The following is a 10,226-nucleotide window of genomic DNA, read 5'->3' on the forward strand; positions in this document are numbered from 1 at the left end:
TGCCTTCTGGCCCAGGATCATCTGACAGACTTTAGTGCTGCAGAATTATTAAGGGCTGATTACTCTGTCTAGGCAGATATAATCAGTCGACTATTCTGCAAGTGTGTCCTTTTCTGGACAGTAATTTGTCTGAAGAAGGAAAGTGGAAATTCTTGCCTAGTGGCTGTCTCACCACAACTGGAGTAACTCCAAGGATGTTCAATTTCTTCTTAGAATTCAATATAGGAAGCTGTCTGGAGCAGACAGGTCTCTAATGAAAATGAACATTAATACTGAAATGTTTGTCATGTCAATTCTAAGGATTTCTGATGTTTTGAAAACCAGCTATCCATGTAAGGTAATCTGGACTGTTACCTGTTAACTCCACTCAGCTATTTCTAAATAAAACATAGAGAACACCCTTATAATAAACTCCAAGTCATGAATTTGCTATAGTCCCTTAACTCACAGGCTGACCATCTCAAATCAGTTAAAAAAAAGTTAAAGAAGGACTGGGTCTAAGCTTTGTATTCCTAAATGTGTTGTACTGGTACAATGACTATGAGAGTAACAATATTCATCTCACTCTTATATCACTAAGAAGCTCATGCCAATGAAAACCTTAAAATTTGTAATCAAAGTAAATTGGTGCCATTTAAGAATTTATATCTTCATCTTGATATTAATTATACAGATTTCTACTAATAGGTTATGGCTATGCAATTAACCCTTAGCTAATCCTCTCTATTCCCACAAAACCACTACTTTTCCCTAGAAAGACAGTCCAACATTTACCACCTTTGTCCCGCTTACTGGAGCCCGACGTTGGACGCCAAACTGTCACAGCCCGTACTGCCCTGCTTTGTGGGCCAAAATGTTGCGGCCTGCTCTGCTCCACGCTTGGCAGCCACTGTGTCTTGGCCCAAGCTGCCGCTCTGGTCTGAGGGTCAGTGTCTAGCAAGAGAGAGAGAGAGAGAGAGAGAGAGAGAGAGAGAGAGAGAGAGAGGATAAAGGGGAAGAGACGCGAAGAATGGAGACAAGACAGAAAGTCTGATTAAGTCTCATTTATTGAAGGGAATTCTAAGCTATTTATAGGCTTTTGCCACATGCCTTGTAGGCGTGTGGATACCACGTGCCTTGCAGGTGTTGATATGATGTAAGCCTTACAGGTGTCTATAGCGTGGACAGCACGTGCACCACAATGCCTTGCAGGCATGGATAGCATGTGCGCCTTATAAGCATGTATGGCGTAGATAGCACGTGGACAGCACGTGAACCGCATGCCTTGCAGGCGTGGCCACCACGTGCACCTTGCAGCTGGGGGCAGTAAACAGCAACACACAATATGTGGGATATCAGAGTGTGCTTCAGCTGTTGTAGGCTATTGAAAACCAAATCTTTCGTCAGGGTATATGGTTCCAGATTGCTGCAAAGTTGATCTAGCCGCTTTCTACTAAAGCCGGCTCCCAACAACCTTAGTCACCAAGCCCAGGGAATAGGGGCGCTGACTCTTCATTAGCTTCTTCAAGCTGATCCCATATATTTTCTTAACTACACTCTTAGTAATACTTGTAATACTACTGATAGTCTCTTTTTTTTGTATGTTACAAATGCTACCTCAACATACACCAAGGATGCATGCTGTCAACAAATGGCTTGCCTGTCTATCTTTCCCAACTGTTAAATTTTATTGTCCCCACTAGATACTACACCATCCCTTTTGCCAGCTTGAAAGCAGTCAGAGTATTCTGAGCCCACAGATCTTTAACATCAGTTCAGATGACCTCTGATGAAGGATTAACAAGCTATCTAACTCATTCCTTTTCTTGATATCCTGGGCATCTTTTTTCAGGACTAAAACAATTGGACAGAGAGTCTCCTTGCATCAATTAATCTCTCTTCCTCACCAGCTCTCAGAAAACCTTAAGGAAATTTCAGATCAACACAACATCTTTCAGGAACAACTCTTTGGCTGCTGCAGTACTCCCAAATTAAAGACACATCCTCCCTGCTTCATTTATCTGTCCTTCAGGTCTGGAATGAAGGGCTAATAACCAAGAAAACCTCAGGTGGGATAAGAAACTCCAGACAGGAAAGGTGAAGAGCTGATAACAACTTCTGCACGCTATTAGGAGCTGGGAAGCTACTAAGAGGATGAACATACCTGTCTCCCATTGGTATTTACAACTTTGAAACAGCAGGAGAATGGATCTGCATGTTTTATACCACAACGGTTCTCTATTCTGCTCCCAAACCCTCTGTACCTGGTCACATAGCCTCCATTAATTAAGAGAGACTCCTGCCCTTCATTCTTCAGATTAAAGGATAATCCATTCTGGGGACACATATTCCCTTCCCTGTCTGTGTTCTGTGTTTATGTAGTGACATAGTTAAGGAATCAGAAGCAGAAAGATGCAACACAAATGCTTTAGAAGATGGGAAAGAAGGCCATAAGCCAAGGAATGTAGACAGCTTTAAAGCTGTCTGATGCCTCTGGAAAGAACACAGAAATACTGGCACCTTAATATTTGCTCACTCAGAAGCATATTATATTTCTCTGCTCAAAACTCTGAGACAAATGTTCTAAGCAACTAAGTTTATGCTAACTTTAAAACAGGTAGAAAACTAATACAAGAGCAGAGTCAGTTCTCATATCAAGGAGTTTTTGGCCATGCCAACATTGTAGATTAATTTTTCCTACATGCTAGGTTACCTTTCCCTTCACTGAACATTTTTTAATGATAAGGCAAAATCATCTTTATGTTCTCATAGGGTAAACTATAATATGTGTTAATGTCAGTGATGTTTAATAGAATCCTTTATAAGCATTCTGTCTTTAACAGCACTTATTCACACAGTAGTGATTAACACAAAATGAATTCTGACTACTCCATGCATTATCCAGCTGGTGGGAAGTACCAGCCCTTCAGATGTTCCTGTTAAGACTATGATTTATGAACTCTGCTGCAAGATTTCCTAGACATATAGACACTGGTAAATATTGCTGAGTTGAGTCCATTTTTAAAAAGTGTTTTCTGTTAGATAATTGAGAGACAAAAAAATTGTATTACTGGTTATTAGATCACAGACCTTCCAGGTATAGCTGGATAAAAAGGCCAAGCCACGTGCCCTACAGTGTCTACCTGTAGACACACCTCTGTGTAGCTGATAGGCTACATGAAGTGACCTTGTAGGCTAGTCCTTCCCTCTTTCTTCCACTACCTGAACAACAGAGGCAACCTAACCTGACCACAAAGCAATATAGACTTTAACCTACTTACTCACCACTACCCCCAACCTTCAAAAATTTATAATAGGAGACTCTGGTTTTGTCTTTGGCTTGAAAGACAAAATAATAAGAATTATTTTGAAATAATAATTATTATTTCTGAAATGTAATAAAATAATTATATTTTTGATACATTTTTGTTCCCACATTTCTTTTAGACAGGAACAATTCGGGGTCAAAATTTTTGAAGGTAAGTGGCATACAATTCACATGCCTTATAAAGTTTAACAATAAAGAAGGCCCAAGTGAAGATGCTTTAATCCAACTTAGAAGAGGGAAGAAAATAATCATGGGAGGCAGACAGAGGGAGTGACCTGGGTGGGAGAGGGGAGGAGGAGGGGAAATAATGTAAATGCCATCCTAATATATGCAACTCAAAATACATTTCATTACACAAACTGAAATTTAATAAGAACATAGTAAATTTTGTATAAATATCATAGTACATGAATCATATTTCAATGAATCTATTCCTAAAAAACATTATTACCCAAGGTTTCAGAAACAGTTGCTTGCAGAACAGGATTTTTAAGGCAATGTAGGAGACTCACTATGAGACAGAGAAATATAATGGCCTCACATATGTAAGACCATAAGTTATACCCAGCATGACAAAAACAGAAAAAATATAGACAAGAAAATAATTATTACCCTACCCATTATCAGAAGACAAGATAAAAGCAGTTCAAATGCTGCTTAAAACTGAGTTCTCATCTCAAAACCTTGAAGAAGCTACTAAATTTCAGTCCTCAACCTAGAGAAAAAGGATGTCAAGAGATGTAGTTCTTCAAAGCACATGGCAAAAAGAAAGATTCATGCAACCTACCTTTGTGTTATTTTTTTATTTAATGCCTCTAAATAAAATTGGAGAGTTAAAGTTTATTTAGTTTCTTCTATGAATTAGAGACTTGGGTGACATAAAGTACATTTTATTTGTAAAATATGCCATATACTAATTTTTATTCCAACTTTCAACTGTAGAACACAATAAAATCCTTCATTGTTATAAATCAATATGGCATAGAAATACAAATAATGATAACAATTTCATTAGGATCTTGTTGTGAATGAAATGTTGAGAATTTTCTAGGTTAGAATTATGAATCATGAATCATGTACCTTTCCCACAAATGATGAGTGTAGATTTTACTTTCATATAATTCCCACTGTACACCTGATCTATGAGTTAATATTTCTTTGTGACTATTTAAATTAATGTCTACTCTGGTCTTTTGTGCAGAATAAAACAAAATTTTTCACACTCAACTTTTGTCAAGTGTTATGTATTTGCTTATGAACACTGCATTGGAAAAATGGGTCATCCATTTTAAAAAGATTATTTGGCATCTGTATAAATGAGGGTCCCTAAAAGGCTTTTTGAGGATTTTACTCTCAAAGAACACATTTCAAAGAAGCTTTACATTTACCCAGACCATAGTAACTTATCCCAGCTGGAAAATGAAACTACCATTTCACTAATTACATCCTTTCATTATTGGAATAAAGTTCTGTTTGATGTACCAGAGCTGTTTCAGTTAATGATAAGTTCAAATATCTTTTTTCAGAAGATGAAGGGCATTTAATAGACTTCATTGTCTTTAGAGTTATGTCATCATGAAAACAAGGCACGATGACCTGCTCATTACAGAAAGTCTTTCCTAAGTGTTATTTTTGTTTAAGAAACTGCCTTTATTGTGTCTGCTTTGCCTGTAGCAATTGTGTATTTCACAACTTCATCAATTTATCCTTAAGAATGTATGGAAACGTTGCCTACGTCCAAGTATAATTGACCTTCTGTCCAATAATATTCACATGAGAACCTGTTAGTTACCAAATATATTTACTCATTACTTACTTTTCTCCCATATCTCAAATACTTATTCACAGAGTACAAGTTTTACTTCCTCCATTCTTTGTTGATAACTGAAATCTCACCCCACAAACTAATGATATCACATTAAAGACATGCTTTAGCAAAAAAGAAAGGAAAGCACACATAGCAAGGAGAGTTCATGCACCAACATTTAATAAATATAATTTATAAAATTGAATGCAAGTTGTAAAAAAGCTATGAGATAGATAAATGTCAAAACACTAGTTATGGAGCAATAATTATTCAATAAGAAATGACCCACTATTTCAAATATAAATGTATACATTACAAAATTTGCATTACGATTATAAAGGAAAGAAATAGTATACTACATGCTGGCTAGTTTTATGACAATGTGACATAAGATACAATTATCAGAAAGAAGAGAGCCTCAATTGGGAAAATGTCTCCATAAGATCAAGCTGTAGGGCATTTTCTTAATTAGTGATTGATGGAACATTGAGGGTGGTGTCATACAAGAGCTGGTGGTCCTGGGGTCTATTAGAAAGCAGGCTGAACAAGTCAGTAAGCAGCACTCCTCCATGCCCTCTGCATCAGCTCCTGCCTCCAGATTCCTGCCCTGCATGAGTTCTTGTTCTCACTGTTTTTGTTGATGAACTGTTATGTGGAACTGTGAGTGAAATAAACTCATTCTTCCATAAGATGCTTTCAGTCATGTTTTTTTTTAATCACAGCAATAGTAACCCAAGACAACAATAAAAAAGAATAAAGTAGCAACCTACTTTAAATAGAATAGTCAAGAATAGCATTTTCTAATACTAAACTTTCCTCAAGGAAACAAAGGTAAATCTCACCAATAATATAGACATTATTACTATATACTCCTAACTGAAATGACACAAAAATAAAAGTAGGGGAATAATAATGCAAATCTAACATGATTATAGTTCACAAGCATGCATCAACATTAAGAAAATTGTGCATATAGTCTATCCAATTAAAAGGCTAATGAGAAAAATGAAATGTATACCTCCAATGATGGAAAACAAAGTGTTCAATATAAAGACATTGGGGATTGGGAGCTCAGTGAATAAAATAATTGTGCAGCCACTTTGGAAATCAGTCTGGAAGTTTATTAAAAATGGAACCACTATATGACACATTTATACCACTCCTAGGCATCTATGCAAAAGATTTAAGAGAATACCATAGACTTGTAAATCCATGTTCATTGTAACTCTTTTCTAGTAGTCAGAAATGAAACCAACCTATTTACCAAAAACGAATTGAGTAAGGAAAATATGGTATATAAACAGAATAGAATATTACCCATTGTAAATAAAAAATGAGATCATAAAATTTCCAAGTAAATAGATGGAACTGAACATTCTTCTAACTGTAGTAACTCAGGTCCTAAAAGACAAATGCCATATGTTCTTTCTCATATGTAGACTGTAGCTTAAATCTGTTTTTCTATGTATTTAGCTTGGAGTGCAAGTCAGCAAAGTCAAAAAAGGTCATTTAAGGGAACACATGTTAAAGAATGGAGGTATAGGAGATTAAATATAAACAGAAGAAAGTAGTCAAATACTGAGGGGAATAGCACAGAAAGACTTCAGCAGAGAAGGTCATGGGAGTATGAGAAGATGAGGGTAAAGGGGAGGGCAATGCTAAAGGAAAGGTGTAAAAGCTGTATGAAATCTAACTTATAAAACTTGAAGGATCAGAGAATGTATGGAAAATAAAGACTGGTGGAAGTTTAAAGGATTGTGCTGGCCAATTGTATGTCAACTTGGCACAATTAGAGTCATTGGAGGGGAGGGATCCCCACTTGACCAAACTCCTCCATAATATCTGGATGTAGGCAAGTCTCTAGAGCATTTTCTTCATGAATGACTGATGTGGAAGGGCCCAACTTATTGAATCGTGCCATTTTTGCTATAAAAAGCAGGTTGAGGAAGCTATTAAGAGAGTCAGTCCCTCCACTGGGGGCCCTGTCTATCTACTGGAGGGAGGTGATCTCTTCAGGGTCTATCTCCCCACTCTTGGGCATTTTGGCTAAGGTCAACCCCATTGAGTCCTGGGAGCCTCTCTGGTACATTCTAGAGGTTCTCCGCCCCCTACAGATGCATATTTCCATTCATTCTTCTGGCTTTCTGGACTTTTCTCCTGCCCCACCCCCATACCTGATCCTGCTCCACTTTCCCTTCCCCCTCCCATCTCCCACCCGAGTCACTCCCTCTGTCTGCCTCTCATGATTATTTTTTTCCCTCTTCTAAGTAGGATTAAAGCTTCCTCACTTGGGCCTTTCTACTTGTTGAACTTCATAAGGTCTGTGAGTTGTATCATACCCACTTACTTTCAAAAATTTTGACCCTGAATTGTTTCTGTCTAAAAGAAAATGCAGAGACAAAAATGGAGCAGAATGGCAAGAGCCTGATATAGCTGTCTCCTTAGAAGTCTGCTAGAGTCAGACATATTCAGAGGCAGATGATCACAGCTAAACACTGATCTGATCAAGGGGTTCCCAATGGAGAAGTTAGAAAGAAGACTGAAGGAGCTGAAAGGGTTTGTGGCCCCATGAGAAGAGCAACAATATCAACCAACCATAGCTCCTCAGGGTCTAAACCACCATCCTGGGAGCACATAGGGTGGGACCCATTACTCCATCTGTACATGTAAGGGAGGATGGCCTTGTTGGGTATAGGTGGAAGAGGAGATCCTCGGTCCCATGAAGACTGAACACCGAGTAGGGGATAATTCAAGGGTGGGGAAGTGGGAGTGGGGGAGGTAAGTGGGGGCACATACTCATAGAAGCAGGAGTAGGGGTATGGGATAGGAGGTTCCTGGGTGGTGGTGGGAATGGGGTAAGGGGATAAAATCTGAAATGTAATATAATATCCAAAAAATAAAAAAAATGTAAATGGAGCAGAGTTTGAAGGAAAGGCAATCCAGTGACTGGTCCAACTTGGGATCCATCTCAAGTGCGTGCCTCAAACCCTGACACTATTACTGATGCCATGTTGTGCTTGCAGACAGGAACCTAGCATGGCTGTCCTCTGAGAGGCTCTACTAGCAGCTGACTGAAACAGATGCAGATACTTACAGGCCAACCATTGGACTAAGGTGGGTTGGGTGGAGGAGACAAGGTAGGGGGCAACATTTGGAATGTAAATATATAAAATAAGAGAGGGGAGAGGGAGGGAGGAAGGAAGAGAGGAAAAGAGAGAGTGCCAGTAAGTAGCACTCCTCCATGAATTCTGCATCAGCTCCTGCTACCAGGTTTCTTCCCTACTTGAGTTCCTGCCCTGACATTTTTCTACTATCATTTGTGAAGTGGGAATGTAAGCCAAATATATTCTTTTCCCACAAAGTTGCATTTGGTCATGATGTTTCATCATAGTAATACTGACTCTAAGACAAGCATTAAGCAGGGATGAGGGTAGAGGTGGTAGCAGGAGGAAGTATGAAAAGGCTTTACAGAAACCTGCTTTACGATACAACTTTCCAAAAAGAACTTGAACACAATTTATCTTGCCTTAGTAAGCAATGTTACTCTAAAAATGCATAAGTTATTAAACAAAAATTTTAGTGCAAGGCAAAACAACACAAGCTATTGCCATGACTCTCTTTTACACACCATAACTACATGGTAAGACACATTGGTTTCAGAAGATATAGAAATCTTTTTAAACTGAACAGAATGTTTCTTCCTGCTGACTATCTTTCACAGTACCAGAGGTGCTATGTAGGCTGCTAGGAAGAAAAGAAAGCATCGTCCTTTCTCAGGACTAAACCCTTCATGTTGTTATACAACCTTGTCAGGCAAGATGTGGCAAACGAGGCAATAGTGGTATAGCTCTTACATGATAACAGACCATTTTCCATTTTTAACTTTTATTAATATCTCAGTCAATGTAAGTGCCAACCATGTTCCCCAAACTTCCTGAGGAGATACGGGAGAAGGAGCATACAGGGCAAATGACATATGGGCAAAAGAATTATGAGAGATGGAAGCAGAACCTACTGTTCCATATGCCAAAGAAGATGAGAAAGGCCAACATTAGGCAAAAGAGCTCCATAGCTTCTGAGAGGTCAAACCCCAGGATTATATGGAAGGTTGCTTCAGAGACGTGTTCTTGAAATAACCAACATTTCAGTTCCCAAAAGAGTTCCAGTACAAGCCCCAGGACCAGATCCTCCCAATTGTGGCATCTCTAACCACAATAAATTTCGGTAAATAAAGAGAGCAAAGTTCATTCTCCAGTGGACATGAAACCACAGGTAGGTTTCCAGTACAGTATTGGGTGGCTCTACAATCATGCATGTAAAGGCAGAATAAAAGACCATGAAGTTTAGATATAGGGTTAGTTGGAGGAATAAAATGGAAATATTATCATAATCATATTTTATTATATACATGTATGAAATCCTCAAAAATAATTATTTTTAAATTGAATATACTAGAACCCACGTTTAACCCCCTTTCCATTCTTGGCCTTGCTTTGACAATTGTTTGCTTATGGGAAAGCCAAAGTCAGCATGATGACACTATTCCAGTGCAGGTCCTCCTATCCAAGAGGATACGGGCAGCACAAATTAATTTTTTTTTCATAGAAGAAGAGGAAACAAAGTTGAGAGGGTAGGAAAGCGTGATGAGAAACACTGAAAATGATGATAACATTTTACAAAGTTATCAAAAGATTAATAAAACCTTGAGTTGTCCAAGAGACTCCTACAGAACTATAGGCTATTATCCTAATTTCTGAATATGGCATGAATTTGGGACAGAGAACCCAGATGATATGCACTGGATTGGACCTGAGAACCTCTTCCATGAAGAATAGCTTTCATTGTACTAGAACGTACCATGCAGGCTAGCAAAGGATAGAAACAACCCATAGTCCTACTAGATATGACTCCTATGAACCACAATAACCAAAAGCATTTCATGATAACCCTAAAGGTGCAGTAATGGCACACATGCCTGACTAGTTACCAATAGTTCTGACTGGACTTAAGACCTGATCAACAAGTGGGAAACCGTACCTGGAACTGATAAGGAACTACTGAGTGCTAAGGAAGTCATAGATCTTGGAGAACCTATAGCCATCACCAAACCAG

Source organism: Arvicanthis niloticus, chromosome X (genome assembly GCF_011762505.2).
Source record: "Arvicanthis niloticus isolate mArvNil1 chromosome X, mArvNil1.pat.X, whole genome shotgun sequence".
Classification (NCBI taxonomy): Eukaryota; Metazoa; Chordata; class Mammalia; order Rodentia; family Muridae; genus Arvicanthis; species Arvicanthis niloticus.